Here is an 18,933-nt window from a genome sequence, read left to right as displayed (position 1 = left end):
GTTGAAGGGGAAGCGGGGGAAGAGGTTGTGGTGATGGAGGAGGGCACTTGTGTTGTATGGAAACCAATTTGACAATAAACTATTAAAAATAAATAAATAAATTTATTTCATAATACCTGACACTCTAACTTCATTCCAGTTTTCCTGGTATATTGGCTCTAAGTTACTACCATACTTACTGTTTTTTTCTGCTTTATTGCCTTCTAACTAACTGCACACTTACTGGACTTCCCAGTAAATACGGCAACTAAAGCTTTATCATTAGAGAAGATATACACAGATACATCTTGGGTATAGGTACACAGGGTGGAGGAAGATTTGCTTTCTATATCACATTCATGTTATTTTCACCTTTTGACAGAAGATGAAATGGGGTATAGTATAAATATTTGTTGAGTGGTCTATATAAACAGTAGTGTGCTAGACCATTTACATACATCATAGAGTTTTCTCTTCTCAACAAGTCTATGTAGTTGATGGTATTAAGGTATATTTATAGTCATGAAAACGAAAGCTAAGAAAGAAGTAATTTATTCAAGGCTTTATCCTTAAACTTGATGTCCAGTCTGTCTGATACCAAGGTTCCCACTTACAGAAGGAAATAAAACAGTGGATCTCCAACTTCAATAAGCAGAAAAGTCACCCAGGGAACTTCTTAAAATACATATTACTGGGATCTATTCCAAAGAGTCCAGTTTGTTAGGTTTGGGGTAAGGCCCAGAAATTTTTATTTTAACAAACATAAAAAAGGATTCATTTGGAAGATTTTTGACATAAAGAACAGTTACAATAACAATAGTAATATCAATAACAATTATACAATGTATGGATCAACACTACACTGTCTACTAGTTACTGCACCATGTTACTGTTCTTCAGACATTGTGTTAAGTATTTATAACATATTTGTCATTTAATTCTCATGAATACCTTATGAAGTGTATATTATTATCATCTCCCTTTTATGTGGGGAGGGAGTTATGGCAGAGAGGTAACATGGTTAGTAAATGGTGGAAATAGTCTGACTGCAAAGCCCATGACCACAACTCTAGGAAAGGGGCAGCCAAATGAAAGGAAAACTGTCATAGAGCCCAAAGGAAGAGAGCACAAGAGCAGAAGATGTCGGTGCCAGAGTTAAGTGGGATAGATGGAATAGGTAATGAGAAGCATTCCCTGGATTTGTAAATGAGGAGGTCATTGCTGATGTTAGCAATATCAACTTGAGTAAAAAGATGAGAGCAGTAATGGGAGTAGTAAGGCAGAATATAGAGGGCTAAAGAATGAAAAAGATGTAAAAATAGCTTAATTCCTTATTTTATGAGTTCCAATAAAAGGCAAGGGAATGAGGAAGAGTTGTTTTAGAATGAAATGTACATTTGGTGAGCATTTTAAAAATATGGGATAGTCATGAAAATACTAAGAAAAAGGAACAATGAAGAAAGTGGATAAGGATCAAAAAGGTAAAACTAATGACAACATTTTGGAGAAGATAGGATAAATCTGTCGGCTTTGTCTAGAAGCAATTATTTTTCTAGCATAGGAGGGAATAGGGGAAGGAGAAGCACAGCTGTGGATACAGGTGTAGTATTGGGTAGAGATGGAGACATGGGCATTTACATGTATTGCAGTGGAAAGTTAAAGTAGCTCGTGTGTAATGGATTTTATTTTTTGCTTTGGGACAATTAATAGTGCCTTCAAACAAATTGATGAAGATTTAGTGTAGCTAATGTAAGGAAATAGAGTCAGAACTGATCAGAGCTATATAAAAGGATTGTTGTCGGGTTAAAAGGCCAGTTGAGGAGAAAAATCGTATATTGTAACAGTGTCAGTATGCAGGACTATGTAGTTTTTGTTCATTGGTGATCAGTGGAAGGAGAGAAGTAGACACCATGATTGTGGTCCTCTTAGCTTAAGGATTTAGTAAAACCAGTAGTGTGGGCAACAATGTCATGTATCTGAAGGTGTTGACAATAGATGTGGTGAAATGAAGGACTTTGGGGCTGGAATTTAGAGAAGACAGAGAAGCTTATAGACCTGGAGGTAAGGGTTTGAAAGAGATGGTAAAGTAGTAAATGGTAAAATTAGCGTAAGAACTGGAAAAGTATGCAGTTGTGGGCTGAAAATGGAAATGAATAGGACCTACTGTATTTTAGTATATATGGCAGCAACTTGAGAGGAATATGGTTTTTTAGCTTCCATGATCCAATCTATCTCTTACTTTTTAAACATATGAAATCTTAATGTCAAAGGATGGGGTCTAATTTTGGTTTTGTGTTGTCCTTTCAGGTAGTGTAAATATTATGATTACTTGGACTTTTTTTTCCTAAGCTTCCATCACAATCAATTCTGCTATCAATTATTCTTTGTTAGTCAAATTAGGACTGAGAAGTATTTATTCCTGCAATTTCTAGAATAATTGTTGCAATATGTAGGGCCATCCATCTGGTTAACCTGGAGAGCATGTTAAAAATGTACATTTCTGGCCTTTCACCAGATGTAATGAATCAGAATCTCTGTGGGAGTAGATCCCAAAGAATAGTTATTTTTAAGAAATTCCACAGGACATTCTGACTCTCATGACTGTTTTAGGAGGAGATGACAGTTTCAATTGGGCAGAGCTTATTAGATTTTTCTCCCTTGATTTACAATTCATATTCACTATGTTTTTGCTGTTGTCTCCCCTTTGTGGAGCAATAATGCTCCTGGTGAGCTTTAAGGTTGGGGTGGAGAGGCAAGGAAGCAACAATTCAATCTTGAAATTGGTGCGTTTTGTAATTTTCTGTCTTACATAAAACCTGTCTTACTCACATTTGGAAAACACAAGACCCAAAGAGAGACCAACGTGGCAGAGGGTTATAGGATTAGAAACTTGATGGAATGACTCCAAATAGTAGAAATGATTACAGGTAAAAAGAGTTTTGGAGGTTGGGGATGTGTATAGAATGAGAGGCGAATGAAAGTGTTATTTCAGAGAAACGTGTTGTTGATGGTGACCACAGATGTACTGTGCTGCTTTCATCTGCATTAAACATCTGGTGGGTGGTCATATATCTGAAACCTATTGCCCTTCTTATATATTTTTTTTTTTTGTAGTTCTGTGGTCATTAATAATAAATGGTTTCTCTTGCCACTGAACTCTTGTGTCATTAGATCTTCTACACTAAAACAACTTTAGTTTACAAACAAGAAGAAATCTTATTTTGGGTATCCTGGTTCCTAGAGGCAAATAGAACATATATGATTTTTTTCCCAATGCCTGCTGACAAGTTTTCAAGGAACAAAGGCACAGGGCTGCATCTCAATCTCCCCTCAGTGACATAGCGGTCAGCCTTCTGTATATTGGGGCTATGAATCATACAACAAATGAACATACCTGTAGATAAAAAAATTCTTCACTTGATAACATTCTACATGGTGACATCATAATCCAAAAGCAATAAAACTATCATTTAAAAATATCATTTTGAGAAGGAACTATATCTTAGATAAATTTTTATATTTGCATTGTGCTTTTATTATATCTTCATTAATGATTTCAGCTTAAGCTAATAAAATGTTCTTTCTCCTCATCTCTCTTTTTCTCCTTTACCTTCTTCCTCTTCTTCCTCATCTTTTTCTCTCTTCTTCTTCTCCTTCTTCTTCCTCCTCTTAACCCCTCCTTTTCTTTTTTTCTCTCTCTCTACTCCCACCCCACCTTTCTTCTATACCACTCCAGCACTCTTCCCTCTGTTTCTCTGTGTATACAGGCTCATTGGCATGTTTGTTACTTTATGTTAGAAATCTTACTACCAAAAAAATTGCTAGTGTAATAATGGGAAAATTCAGGATTGCGTAATCTGAATAACATTAACAATATGAGCACACCTTTCTTTGATGAAGAATAAATGGCTGGCTGTCAAAGACCATACAAATTATTCTTCATTTGATAAAAATTCGTAAGTTAAACTTCAATATGAACCATGTAAGTTTCATCTCCCTTAGTGAATTACCATCATCTTGTCCCTTCTGCCTTTAATCCTAGTGCTCAGGTGCATGGACTGTCTATTTTCAGGCTGTATTGCATGGCAACATCAAACATTACCATTCCATTGCTTCTACAAACACAATTTTGAATTTTCCATAATCTCCAGTGGGAAAAGTATTAGGTTTGGGCCAGAAGAGTCAATATTAGTTTAATTTATTCACTTAATGAATTCTGTCCAATATTAGCTGTTTTAAAAAAAGTGAACATATAGCCTCTCTCTTCTAAAATCCACGATCCAGATGCCCTATTCAGTTTGGACTTTGGCTAATAATACCCATAGCCTGCCCCTAAGATATGTCTCTTGGATTTGTTCATATTTTATAATCATGCTTATCTTGAGAGTAACTAACCTTTGCCCCTTGCCCTTGCTTTTCATTTCCAGATTCTAGATCTAAGCCCAACTTGACATTCTTTCAGTACTTTGGCCCCAGTTCTCTGATCCAAATTCCAAGGCCATGAAGGAAAATATGCCATAATGCTCTTTGTCTTAGTCCCAGTACATCTGACTTTGTAATCACTATATAGTCCTTTCTAACACTAGAGTCATCCACCTTCATTAGGTGTGAGTACGTCATGCCTCAGTGATGGAAACATTCTCCTAAATTGCCTCTGTGATACTCCTCCCCAAATCCATTGTCTATTTTGTTGCCAAATTAATAATCCTAAAAATATACACTCATTGTGATATATTCCCTCATGAAAAACTTCATTGGTACTACAATGCTTACAAAATGAAATTGATAATCCTTAGCTCATCATTTTATGTCTTCATTCACAATCTGTTCTCTACTTATTTTTTCAGCCTTATCTTAGTTATTTCCCTACACACCTTTAACTCTGACTTTCTTGTTGCTGAGTTATACCTTTCACTTTTTTATTTATTATATTCTTTCTCCCTAAAATATCCTCTGTCTCTAATTCACTGATGGAAATCCTACTAAATTTTTAGGTTCACTTAAATTATATTTCTTCTGTAGATTTTCTCAAACATTCTTGTAGGACCTTATCTCTTGTAGCTAAATTCCTGTGGGTATATTTTACTTATTTGGTACTCACATATATTACTATAGCTAACTTGAAACGTAGCGTATCTACTCAGGCACATATCGAAACCTGAACAACAGGGATTGTTTTTTATATATCATGTATATCAGAGGTTGGGTATAATAGATACATGAAAAGTATTTTTTAATGAAAAGTAATGGCAAATACATCCAAACAAGATACCTCCATGAGATAGTGAACTATAAATTAAAGATAATGATAATCATCCTTAAAGTATAAGGGTTGAAATTCATCGGTCTTTAAGACCATTGCCATGGTACTCGTATAATCTCAGTTGGGATATATTTAACTTTCAAAACGAATTCCAAGTAGCATACCATAACATTTAGGGTTCACAAAAAGGAGTATTTTCTTGATTTATATAGAAAGTAATGCTAGAACACCTTAGAATTCACCACTTACTAAAAGTTAAATTTAGCTTTATAATGTGTAAACAACAAAAATCTCCTCAAAAACACCCCCCCCCCAAATCTAGCGTTTGGCTCATGGACTCATTCATTCCTTTATTTATTTATTTTTGTTGTTGTTTTTCAACTTATTAAGCATTGACTATATGAAAGCCAGTGAACTTGGAATTAGGGATATGACAAACTTTTCTGGGCCATGCTGAATCTGGGAAAAATTATAGTGTTAAAGTTTATTACATGGAGGGAAAAACATATTTGCATTACAGAGATAGACTAGAGAATATGGACTATTTTGAGAAGATGGATGACATATTATACAATTTTATAAAGTCCTCAAAAAGGTTAAACATGCACTATGTGCTGTGGACTCTGCTATGTGGTAAGTGTAGGGCAGCTGTTATAGACTTTATTACTGTTCACTAATTCATCTTCCTCTCCACATCATGTGGGGAGAGTATCCCTCTCCATTCCGTTGATTTTGCACGTGTCCTTGTGATTGTTTTGACCAGCAAAATGTGGGCAGAAACAATTGTGTGACTATTCTTAAATAAGGCTTAGGAATCCACCATCAATTTATCTCCTCTTGCATTGTTTTTTTTTAATTTTAAAATATTTATTTATTTATTTATTTAATTTGAGAGAGAGAGAGGGAGAGAGAGAGAGAGAGAGCGAGCGAGAGAGAGAGAGAATGTGAGCAGGGGAGGATTAGAGAGAGAGGGAGACGCAGAGTTGGAAGCAGCCTCCATGCTCTGAGCTGTCAGTACACGCCTGATGTGGGGCTTGAGCTCACAGACCTTGAGATCATGACATGAGCTGAAGTCAGATGCTTAACCAACTGAGCCACCCAGGCGCCCCTCTGCATTATTGTCATTTTCTATTAAACTATGTTGCATAATGTCGGTGTTTCTTCAACCATGGTTCCAGAATGAGAAATATGTGGAGCAGATATAAACTTAAGCAGCCTAGAGTTATGCTTAGCCAAGCCCAGCTGAATCCAGTTGGGTCAAGCTGTAGTCAACACAAAATGGTGAAGAAGAAATATATTTGTTGTTCTAAGACTCTAGGTTTGGTTCTTTGTTAATGCATCAAAAATTAATGCAACAGTGAATAACATACGGTGTCTGGTGGAGAAGAAAGACATTAAATAGATGGTTACAAATGTTCTTTGTATGTTGGGGAAATAGAGTGTTTCCACAAGTATGTATAGAAAGTTATTACATTATTCTGGGGGAAGAGAAAAACCTGCGGTGGCTAGTATTTACATATAAATCAATAGATTTATTGAACATATCAGATGCTATATTTACAACAGGAAGCAATTGCTATTTTTACCTCATGTAGTACTTCTGTGCAGTAATATATTAATAAAGTACTAAATGGACCCAATTCTGTATTTTCACTTAACATCAAATCTTTGTAGCTTCTGTATGACAGGTAAGTTCTATATGACAGGCATGAACTTATTCTGTAGTCATAGAGAATATTTCTTTTAAGTTATAGATCAGAGCATTTAGATTCGTGTGGTTTTCAAGATGACCTGGCCAATACTTCATTTTGCAAGACAAGCAACTGGGGCCCACAGGAGCAGAGGTATTTTCCTAAGGCTCCCACTGGAGTTTAGGAAGGGTCATATATGCAGGTCTGGTATCCTGATATCTGGATCATAAGGCCTGTAACATTGAAATAAATGTTCTCAGGCCTCTTAAAACTTCCTGTCAGTGTCTTTGGGTGAATTTTAAGAAAAAGTTGTTTATAAAAATTGCAAGTTCCTATGTTGATTCAATTTAGAGACAAGAAGTAAATTTCAGAGGTTAAAAACTTTTATTAACTGTGGTGCAGAGAGTTCATTTAAGCTATCTATCTAGTTTTCCTACATTTTCCTGACAACCCTGGTCATAATATACATTTTTATTTATTGTATATTTCATAATTTATCATTATATAATCATTTGTGTGATCACTCCATTAATATATATCATTTGTATAATTTTTCTTTTAGGGTCCATTAAAGCAGAGACAATGTGTCCCCAGTAAGTAGCACAGTACTTGACACATGGTAAGTACTTAATACATTTTTATAGGATTAATGAACAATCTCTCATCCACTCCATTCAAGCAGAATGATCATGCTTCATCATATGGTGTGAAGTATGTCTCTTGCTAAATGATCTCTTGCTGCCAAATTGTCAACAGAATATATTGGTTTTTCATGAACTCTGAAACAAATGGATTGCCTTTATCAGATTTTTTATTAATAGATCACATAATGAATGTAACATTAAACCATAGCATTAATAATACCAACAATAAAATATAAATTGACATGAATTTATTTCATGAAAATTATTTTATTTAAGAAGAAAATAAGGGTATACATACAGTGGCTCATTAAATGAAGATCTATTCAGGTGGAATTAATAGAGTTACTAATAAAAGATTTCAACATTATATGAATGATTAATGCTTAAGATATGGGGAACTAAAAAGGCAATAATGCTTGTAATTTGCTATCTTGATATTTAGAAGAAATATCTGGTTTTTCTTTTTAGCGTAGCCTGATTACCTAACTCTTATGTCTTGTATTACTGAGTTGTATCAAAAAATAAAGTTTTACAAAAATAGGATAGAATACTTATTTTGCCAACATTTTTGGGGATTCCAGAGCTAAACGGATAAGAGGAGAGGGAATATCTACATACAGCTGAGTAACTACATTCCTACTCTTGATGTATAGGAGTTACCAGCTCCCCAAACGATCTTCACTCTGTTTTTTATCTTTATTTTATTTCATTTTTTGCTGTTTGACCTTCTGGATTCTCTAAGAAATTGCGATGGGCTGTTTAAGAATGGTGTAAAGCCCTTTGGCATCCAAATTACAGCAACATATAGCAGAACTCAAACCAACCAGAAGGCTTTATTATAAAGTAAAAGTGATATGTATATACTTATGATTATTGAAAAAAGTATGCCTTGCAGTTTCTGAGGGGCCACCAACAAATAACATATCTCTTTCTCCTGTAATTACTAAATGATTTGAGTAATAAAACAAATGAGTAAATACGTCAGGCAAAATTTACCTTTGTCACTGCTAGAGTTCAGGATGCAGATTGTGGCTCTAGGTTCATTAGCCACCTGTATCCCAGAATGTGGACCACTTGATCTATGTACAGAAAGCCCTGGACTTGGGGTAGATCTCATTCACCACACTCACAGAGCTGGCTCCTGTGCCACTTCCAACCTGAAAGAGTGAAGGAAGACGAATGGTCTCTGCAAGAGGCTGGCTTCAAGAGAACACAGGAGGATGAGGATGTCTAGTTATTCTTCTTATACTTCCAGTCAGAAAAATCACCCCATCTTCCTAGCAAGAAAGCGAGTAATAGTAGCAACAGCAACAACAAAGATGGTGGAAGTACATTCACTGATCTCTCTAAACACCAAGAAAATGAAGAGTATAAGGAAGCTAGCCCGGTTAGATGTAATGAAAATGTCTTTAGTAGCAATATACTAAGGTTCCTGTCCCCAAAGAAGCAGAGACAAAATTATTTATCACATCTTCCCCATTTAAGAATAAAAAGGCCTTGGGCACCTGAGTGGCTCAGTCGGTTAAGCGTCAGACTTCAGCTCAGGTCATGATCTCACAGACCAGGGGTTTGAGTCCCGCATCTGGCTCTGTGCTGACAGCTTAGGGCCTGAAGCCTGCTTCAGATTCTGGGTCTCCCTCTGTCTCTCTGCCCCTCCCCCACTCACTCTGTCTCTGTCTCTCAAAATAAAGACATAAAAAAATTCAAAAATAAGAAAAAAATGCCTCAAAGTGAAAAGTAAGAGCCATTTCTGGAAAAATATTTATTTTTATATGGACAACAGGACTTGAATCCTTCTATAAAAGAACAGTGAATTTTTGAAAATATATTGAAGGTCAAAAAAAGCTAATTTAATTCACTTTCAAAAAGAAGAGGTGTATTTAAAAACATGTTCATCTAATTTTTAGAGTTGTTACTCTTTCATAAAAGAATTATATGAAATTTAATAGTAATTGAATTTAATAACAAATTATACATTATTTATTGTAAAAAATTGGGGAAGTATTAAACAGATGAAAGAAATGTATCTTATTCATACTTTTCAGAAAAAGCTCGTCTCCACATCTGTGTGTTTCTTTATAAGTGTTTCTGTGTATTTTCACATTAGATCCAGCAGACTATGCAGTTTTATGACATAACAATTCACAGACATCTGTCTGGATAGGGAACTTACTAAGAAGGTTTTGATGAAGAGACTTTTATGAAGGGACTCTATAGAGAAGTGTGGTTAGGATTACGGACAAGGGATGATGGGCATCAGAAGCTAGCAGGAACAGAAGCTATTGGGTTCCAAGGGCAAAGGAAAGACATTATGTTTTTCTGGAGCTCCATGGAAACTGAAGTGACAAGGAATCTATATGATGTGGTTTGTAGTAGTCAGCTTCTCAGAAGACAGATCAAGGAAGGGAATGAAAAACAAAGGCCCTGGCAGATTGGGAAGCAAATGGAGAATAATCAGCACATTAGTTATTTAAAAAATCACTATAATAGATTTTTATTGTCATCATGTAATACTCTAAAATACCCATGCCATGTATTACCACCACTACCTTTTGGTTGACTACTTAGGTTGTGTCCAGTGTTTTTGCTATTATAAACAACAGTGCAATGCATATATTTCTTCATTTCTATAGTTTTCTTAGAGTAAATTCTTAGAATTTGAATTATTACACTAAAAAGCAAAAATGTTTGTAGGCCTCTTGAAACTTGCTCATAGTGTTTTAAAGCTGTGTGTATTATCATTCCTCCAGCAATGCAAGAGTATGCTTATTTTTACTGCACATTGGTGAGCATTGCATATTCCCATAAAAGTTATTTATTTCAATGAAAATTTTTTCCACAAAACCCACATCTGCATATGTAAATTTTTTTAATTAAAAAATTAATAGAGAGAGAGAGAGGGAGTAAGCACCAGGGAGAGGGGCAGAGGGAAAGAGAGAGAATCCCTTGGAACTCAATCTCAAGACCCTGGGGTCATGACATAAGCCGAAATCAAGAGTCAAATGCTTAACTGACAGAGCCACCCAGGGGCCCCTTTGCATATTTCTAAAAGAAATCTTTGAAACTGCATCCTTTTAATTTTGTTACAAATTTTTTCCACGTGCTTTTTAAATTTTAAAACTGTGTCAGCGTGGTGATGTGTTAATAGTATATTATTGCTCTTTGTCACTGCTGCACCAGCATCACTGATTTAATAATTCCATCTTTCCAGTGCTGATTTGGGTTGCTTTCTTAATTATGTTGTACATAATTATATACGATGATATATGTTTTTGAGCTACCTGGTTTATTTCATATTTCAGCTGGTCTTTTTATTTATTTATTTATTGCAATGTGACTGAAGCAGAGCAGATCTGTAAGACCTGTAACACCAAGCTTTCCTGTAAAATATTTGGACAATGGGATGGCAGCAAAAGATAGCCTCCATGTTCACCACCCCCTTCTTTACCTTTCAGCTGTTCCCATCAACGTTAATGGTAATAATAATAAAATGAAAACAACAACACTGAACAACAGCATCTATGAGTGCTTACCACAGGCCAGGCTGTAAGAAGAAGCTACCACAGCCACAATGCCTCTCTTCTAAGTCATGAAGGAGTATCTTGGGAGGCTGGAGTATTCATTACCAAATTTTGTTGATTCTACTTTCAAAGTCCTTTGTAAATTTCTCCACTTATTTCTACTCTCCCTGCCACCATCTTTTTTTGCTGGAGTAATACAGAAGACATTTTCAGTTCTCAACGATTTGGTTTGATCTCTTAGTAGGCATGCTGTTTAACTTATCTATTAAAGGTGTTAAAATTTCATTGACCATTTTTATTTCCAATATCTCCACTTGGTTCCTTTTCAAATACATCTGTGGGGTTTTTTTCCCCTCATAAAATGACCTTTATTCTTCATGGATTCTCTTGCTTCCTTGATTTCTATAAATATGTCAAACATTTTAAAATCTCTTTCTGATCTATTTTATCTCTATTTCCTTAGTATGAAGTATAAATTATCCATTTATGGCTTTGCCTAAGCTTTCTCCATTGGGTATTTTATCTCTAAAAGGCCTGGGTATTTCTTGGGTTTTACAAGTTTCCATGTTGCAGTTTAATTGTTAGCAGGACCCTATTGGGATAACCAGTTTGGGACCTATATACTAGTTTCTTTTTCAAGGTATCCGTGCCTCATGGATACCGTGAATTTGGGTCTTATCTGTGTGTGAAAGATTAGGGCTTTGGTTCTGTATTGTGGAGGATAATTCCTTCTACCAATGGCCCAGGCAGGGCTTCTGTCTGTAAATCAGTCTGGAGTTTTTTGTAGTTACTGTGAAGAATTAGTTTTCAAGGCAGTTGGGTAAATACCCTAGGATAGAGATTGCAGGATGATGTGATAAGATTCTGGTCAGTTTTGTAAGAACTCTCCAAACTGTCTTCCACAGTGGCTATAGGGTTTTGTGTTCCCACAAGAAACGAATAAGAATTCATCATTGCCAGTAATTGGTATTTCAAGTATTTTGAGTTTTAGCCCTTCTAAAAATATGTAATGCCATCTCATTGTTTTAATTTGCATTATCTTAGTGACATGCCATTGAGAATCTTTTCATATGCTTATTTGCCATCTGTATATCTTCTTTGATAAGATGTCTATCCATTTCTTTTGCTCTTTTAAATATTTGGTTGTTGATTTCTTATTGTTGAATTTTAAGAATCCTCTATATATTTTGGATGCAAGTCCTTTACCAGATATATGTTCTGCAAATATTTTCTCTGAGTCTGTGGCTTGTCTTTTTATACTTGTAACAATGTCTTTCACAGAACTTTTAAAATTTGAAATTATTTTTAGTTGTGGTAGAATACGCATAACATTAAATTTACCATTTTAACCCTGGATTGCCATTTTACTTTGTTGTTTATGTGCTTTGATGCCCAGAAGTTTTTAATTTTATTGAAGTCTAATTTATCATTTTTTTCATGGATCATGATTTTAATGTTGTATCTCAGAACTCATCACCAAACACAAGGTTACATAGATTTCCTCTCATTTTTTAGGAAGTTTTATAATTTTGTATTTACATTTAGATTTATGATCTATTTTGAATTAACTTTGTGAAAGGTGAAAGGTCTGTGTTTCTGTGTTCACCGTTTTATATATGGATGCCCAAATATTCCAGCACTATTTGTTGAAAAGACTGCTTTCTCCATTGATTTGCCCTGGTTGAAAGTCAATTTACTGTGTTTGTAAGTCTATTTTTTGTCTCTCTATTCTATTCTATTGATTTGTCTATTCTTTAGCTAATATGATAATGTCTTGATTACAGTAGCTTTATGGTAATCTTGAAATAGAGAAGTTCTACATTATTTTTCTGCTTCTTCAGTATTGTGTTAGCTACGCTAAGTCTTTGCCTTTCTATATGAACTTTGGAATCAGTTTGTCTATATCTACAAAATATCTTGCTGGGATTTTGATTGGGATTGCATTTAATCTATAGATTAAGTTGGGAAGAATTGATATTTGAACAATATTGAATCTTACTATCCATAAAAACAGTATCTTTTTATCTAGTCCTTTTGTAATATGCAAAATAGGAAAATTCTGTTTAGTTCTAAGCTTTTTTTTTTAAGAAAGCCAAGTACTAGGTCCTTTACTATAAACATCCCAAATCTAATTCACATGCTATGTTAAAATGCACATTTTAATGTGTATATCATATCCTGCCCACTTCCTAAACCATGTTTCCTTCTATTAGAACTCATTGAAGAATACATATATGAATTCTTCAGCAGACTACATTCATTTTGCTTGATTTAAGGTACTTTAAAGACTGTTTCTGGGGACTCTTAAAGTGCTCCTTTCCCTTGAGAGTTTTGCCTTCTTCTCGGTACTCAACTTTAAATTTGAGTTTAGACGTCATAATCTCAATGAGGAGTCTTCTGATTCTTTAGTTAGGTTGAGGTTCCCCAGTTACTCCCTGGTACTTGTATATTCTATTTATCATAAACCAGACATTAGGACCTGAATTAATTTGGAAAGAGTACAAATCTTTATTTACTTGCATTTACTAAAATTTATTTTACAGAGCACACAATCACCAACATTCCTTCACAAAATCATTTTTCCATCCTGTGCGAACACAAACCCCAGATTTTTTTATATGCCTCTCTTCTCAAAACCATAAGAAAATCTCCTTTGAATCCTAGAAACTGTTCATTTGGGAGTCAACACATTCTGCTCATAGTTCAATGTGTAAATTGACCTACTTGCCATTCCTAAAGCACTCCACATTTCCTCCTCTGCCCATTCTCTGAATCCTCATCAAAGAGCTAAAAATCATGACCTCAGACTTCCAGGGAAGATGGCAGAGTAGGAGGATCCTAAGATCACCTTGTCCCATGGATACAACTAGATAACACCCACTTTGGTGTAAATACCCAGGAAATGACCTGAAGACTGACAAAACAAATTCTTCACAGCTAAATGTCCAGAAGACATTTAGAAATGGGTAGAAAGGGTAAAGATTCAGTTAGAAAGCACACTGACATGTTGGACTATCTCCAGAAAGGAGGGATGATGTGGGTACAGAGGAGGGAGAAGAGCAGACTCCACACCAGGTACCCATACTGGGAAGACAAATCCCCATAATATTTGGCTTTGAAAACCAAAGGGGGCTGATGTCACAAGTTCTTACAATCAGTGGGACTTAACACTTAGAGCCTTAAAAATCAGTGAGCTTGGCTCTGAGAGAGACAGAGGTGATAAAAATTGAGTTTCTTATCTTAATGGGACGGTACAATGAACAGTCCTACTGCGATATGCACAGAAGAGGCAATTTGAAAAGCACTGGGGTATAAAGGAAGATATATTTACTAATATCAAAGCATGTGTTGGAGGGGTAGGAATCTTTGGGAGATTTCACCAAGAACAAAACAACTGGTGGGCAACATTTTCTTCCCCTGCCCCTCAGCCTAGATACACAGACACCTGTTGGAACCAGCTCAGCACAAGCACCCTCTCCCCAGCTTTCTGCAGAATCCCCTGCCACCATGTTCTCCTGTGGACCAACTCCCTCCAACATACTTGGCGAGAGTCCATCAAAGTAGCACCACAAGCCTGACATTTTGCAAGCAGCCCTGTGAAGGGCCAGTACCACTCCAAAGTGACTTCTGCCTCAGGGAGAGAGGAAGATAACCACACACACCAGTCTGACTGTGGCCCCAGAAGTGGTGGGGGCAGACATCTGGTGTGACTGTAGGCCCTTCCCAGCTTCTCAAGGGACAACCCAGGGAGAGTGCCCTGCAATTTGATACTACTGCAGCTCTGGCAAATACCTGATCTGACTCAACTCAAGTCCAAGGCAGCCCCAGACTGGCCCACTAACAATGCAAGGACCAAACGCTGACCACAACAGACAAAAAGAGCCATTACATGACTAGACTGCAGGCAAATGCAGCTGAACCAGCACAACAGGAAGGAATTAAAGAGAGGGTCACCTCTCTCACACTGAGTTCATGAGATTATTCAACTGGGAACTAGGAATTGGGGTGATGAGAGCCCTCATTAATTGGCAGTAAAATAGTAAATAAGAAATACATGGGAAAATAGTTTGTAATACATAACAGAGGTCCTAAAGTTCTTTAGTTGCTGCATCTTTTGTGTCCTAGATGCTTAGATTTTCCTTGGTTTCGACAGTACATGTATAATTAAAATATTATTGTTCACTTGCACTGACTTCAGGGACTTTCATTTTCTTGCTACTAACTTGCTTCCTTAACTTTACTCAGAACTTTTGCTTCACTCGTTCAGAAATGATTTTACTTATACTGTTCTTCCTCTCTGGAATGCAAACTACAATGCTGAAATCTTAACTTCTTTTGTAAATATTGAATTTCCAAGGTAGAATTTATGATTTCATCTCTAGTAATTTCAGTGCACTCCACTCATACCTTTAGAACTAACTCTCCTACTGGATTTTAATCATTTGCTTGCATGTTTTTTCCCTCACTCACTACACTGCAAACAGACAGAAAGAACATCAGTGATTATCACACACAATGGCACAGGATGAGAAATTTATCCTATCACCTATTAAGTGCACATACTTTTTACAATTCTACCAAAACCATTTAGTTCTGGGAAACAGAATACATCTCAATATCTGTTTAGATTAGACAGGAAACTAACATTCCTTAAGTTTTATCACTTTCCAGATACACTGAAAACCACCTCTGGCCTTAAAGGGGGCTGAGTGAAACATAAGCCTATTTAAAGATTCCTGCCAGCCAACATCAACAAAGGAGGTCCAAAAGGTGAAATACGTCTTCCATAACCAGATTAACCATTTCAAGGAAAGAGACTAGTTTACTTTTTTCAGTTTATTTAGTTTGAGAGAGAGAGAGAGAGAGAAAGAGAGAGAGAGAATCCCTAGCAGGCTCCGCACTGTCAGTGCAGAGCTGAATGAGGGCCTTGAACTCCAGAAGCATGACACCTTGACCTTAGCCCAAATCAAGAGTTGGATGCTTAACCGACAGAGCCACCCAGGAGCCCCAAGCATAATTTACTCTTATGTAATTTTATATAATTATAAAAATATAATAAAAATATATTAAGTGTCTTCCTGAAAAACAAAACAGGCAAGATAAATTCATAAAGTTTGCTGATGGCAGACAATTATCATTTATGCTTCACAGGAAGGAGAGGAAAAAGTGAGTCTCATACAAATGAATGGGCGGAATTACAAAATGAGTAAAATGTAATGAAATGCCCAAGAAAATGGAAAGCTAAGTACCTAGAGGGGAGAGAGGAATGTATTAGCATTAAATAGCAAGGGAAATTATATTTCAGGGAGCATAAAAATAGGACAGTTTATAGTTAAGGGGACATTAGGAGAGTATGAATAATGTAAAATAAAAACAAAAAAATGTAAGTTGGGGTAGGTTTTCTGAAGCATGAAACTATGAACTAGCTAGGTGACATTTCTTTCTATTCAGTAGTGAAAATGACACAGCAGGAGATATGACTTTTCAGTTCCTTAGTATTTTTGCCATTTTGATATGAAATATGTGAGGGCGTTTATTCTATTTAAAACAAAAATAGAATTTTAAATATGGTATCATGAAACTAGATTTGAAATATTAATAACCTAATTTGCATTCTACCTCTCTGGAAAAATGTAAGCAAGAGAATATCCATGAAGCTCCAGGGGTTTGAAATTAGTTTAGAAAGCTACTTGGGCATGGCACATTACTACAGAATCTTTAAAAACTATAAGCACCAAGATGGGAAGGAGAATGCTATCTGATCTAAAAGGGAATAATGAAAAGAAATAGGAGGAAATTGAGCAAAGGAAACTTTATCCTACCATCCAAAAAATTGCTCAACAGTGACAAGGAAACAGAGCCCTAAGGAAATGCTAAAAGCTTGATGACATGAATAATTTTAACCAGTCTGCATCTCACTGACTATCTCTTTAAAAATTATGCAAAAACTGCTGCCTATGCTTGGTGAGAGAGGCACTAGGCAGCGACCATTATTTTTCTCTGATTTGTGGCATCCATAATAGATCAGTTCCACATAGATTATACACTTACTACTGTTGTATGTGGAAAATATGAATGCATAGCTCAAGGGGAAAAGCAAAAGAGAATCAGTCATTTAAAACTTGTAGAGCGGGAATCTAAGAGACAACTTTATGATTTAATTTGCTTGTTTCAGATTAAACAACTGACCAACTGACCAAACAAACAAAAACAAAAATCCAAAATTCTAATACCTGAGAATGTGACTCATTGAATGCCATGTAATTAGACTGTAGCAAAGCCAAGACTAGGACCCATGTTTTTTTTTCTTTTAATTTTTTAAATTATTTTATTTTATTTTAATTTACTTTTTAAATAATAGTTTATTGTCAAATTGGTTTCCGTATAACACCCAGTGCTTCTCCCCACAAGTGCCCCCCCTCCATGACCATCACCTGCTTCCCCTCCTCCCTCCCCCTTCAGCCCTCGGTTCTTTTTCAGTATTCAATAGTCTCTCATGATTTGTGTCCCTCTCTCCCCAACTCTCTTTCCCCCTTCCCCTCCCTATGGTCCTCTGTTAGGTTTCTCCTGTTAGACCTATGAGTGCAAACATATGATATCTGTCCTTCTCTGCCTGACTTATTTCACTTAGCATGACACCCTCGAGATCCATCCACTTTGCTACAAATGGCCAGATTTCATTCTTTCTCACTGCCATGTAGTATTCCATTGTGTGTGTATGTACCACATCTTCTTTATCCATTCATCTAACAGAAAATTTAGTTCTCTTCTTAACTATCCTCTCTTGGCCAATTAACAGCTTCCATTAACTGCTCAGTTGCTGAAATCCAGGCACAGCTAAGGCCTCGTATCTTCCTGAAGTTAATCTATCCAATGCAGCAAGTCTTCATGTCCTGAGCTTCTTAGCATGGCTTAGAGCAGGAGCTGAAAACTCAAATGCTAGTGGGACCAGACTTTAGCAAAGCAGATAGATATCTCTATATTAAATGCACAGAAATAATTCTAATTTTCCACAATGAAATATATATGTATTATTTTCTTAAAACATGTCATCAAAATAATTGGGTTTTTTTCTACTTTTTATTAGATGCATTCAATTATTCAAGCTGATGGAAGAAACGGGGTTGATATGCATTAAGTAACAGCAGAAAGCTACTGTGGCTACAGTGGAGTGAACAAGACAAAGAGTGATAGAAGATGATGGCCAAAAGAATGGCAGGATGATCTGCTATTTCAGTTTGCCCGAGACTGAAGGAGTTCCTGGGACATAAGACTATCATGTTAAATCTGGGACATGTGGGTGGCTCAGTTGCTTAAGCATCCGGCTCTTGATTTTGGCTCAGGTCTTGACCTCACAGTTCTTGGGTTTGAGCTCCGCATTGGGCTCTGTGCTGACAGGGTGGAGCCTGCTTGGCATTCTTTCTCTTTCTCCCTCTTTCTCTATCCCCTCCTTTGCTCGTGCGCTCGCTCTCTCTCTCTCTCTCTCTCCCTCTCAAAATAAATAAATAAACTTAAGAAAATTTTTTGTTAAATCTGAGAAAACCTTAGAGAAACTGAGAGGAGATGGTCCAGCTAGTAATAGGAAACTATCTGATGGTTTTAAGTAAGGAGCATAATGTGATATGGCTTAACCTTTATAAAGGTCACTCTGGTGAAGAACTGACTAGATAGATGAGTGTAGAAGCAGGGAGACTTGTTAAGTAACTATTGATGTAGGCTACGTGGAAAATGATGTAGTTTTAGGGATGATTTACAGTGAGAGGGGGTCAGATTCAGACAAATAACTTGATAGCAGTGTCAGCCAACTTGTTGAGAGATTATATATCAGGTATGAA

The 18,933-nt window shown here is 36.1% G+C and overlaps 1 long non-coding RNA gene across 2 annotated transcripts; it reads left to right on the top strand.

Annotated features, from left to right (window-relative positions):
• The first annotated feature begins 7,007 nt into the window (after positions 1-7,007).
• On the top strand, positions 7,008-18,436 carry LOC115296965. Of its 2 annotated transcripts, none has more exons than XR_003911169.1 (3): positions 7,008-7,086; positions 7,496-7,552; positions 18,186-18,436. It is a non-coding gene; the product is annotated as an uncharacterized LOC115296965 (long non-coding RNA). The 2 variants fall into 2 exon arrangements; XR_003911170.1 differs by lacking the exon at positions 18,186-18,436 and adding an exon at positions 11,033-11,399.
• Positions 18,437-18,933: the final 497 nt, after the last annotated feature.

Source organism: Suricata suricatta, chromosome 7 (assembly GCF_006229205.1).
Source record: "Suricata suricatta isolate VVHF042 chromosome 7, meerkat_22Aug2017_6uvM2_HiC, whole genome shotgun sequence".
NCBI lineage: Eukaryota > Metazoa > Chordata > Mammalia > Carnivora > Herpestidae > Suricata > Suricata suricatta.
The sequence above is the reverse complement of the archived record's forward strand: the minus strand, read 5'-3'. Positions and strand labels throughout refer to the sequence as shown.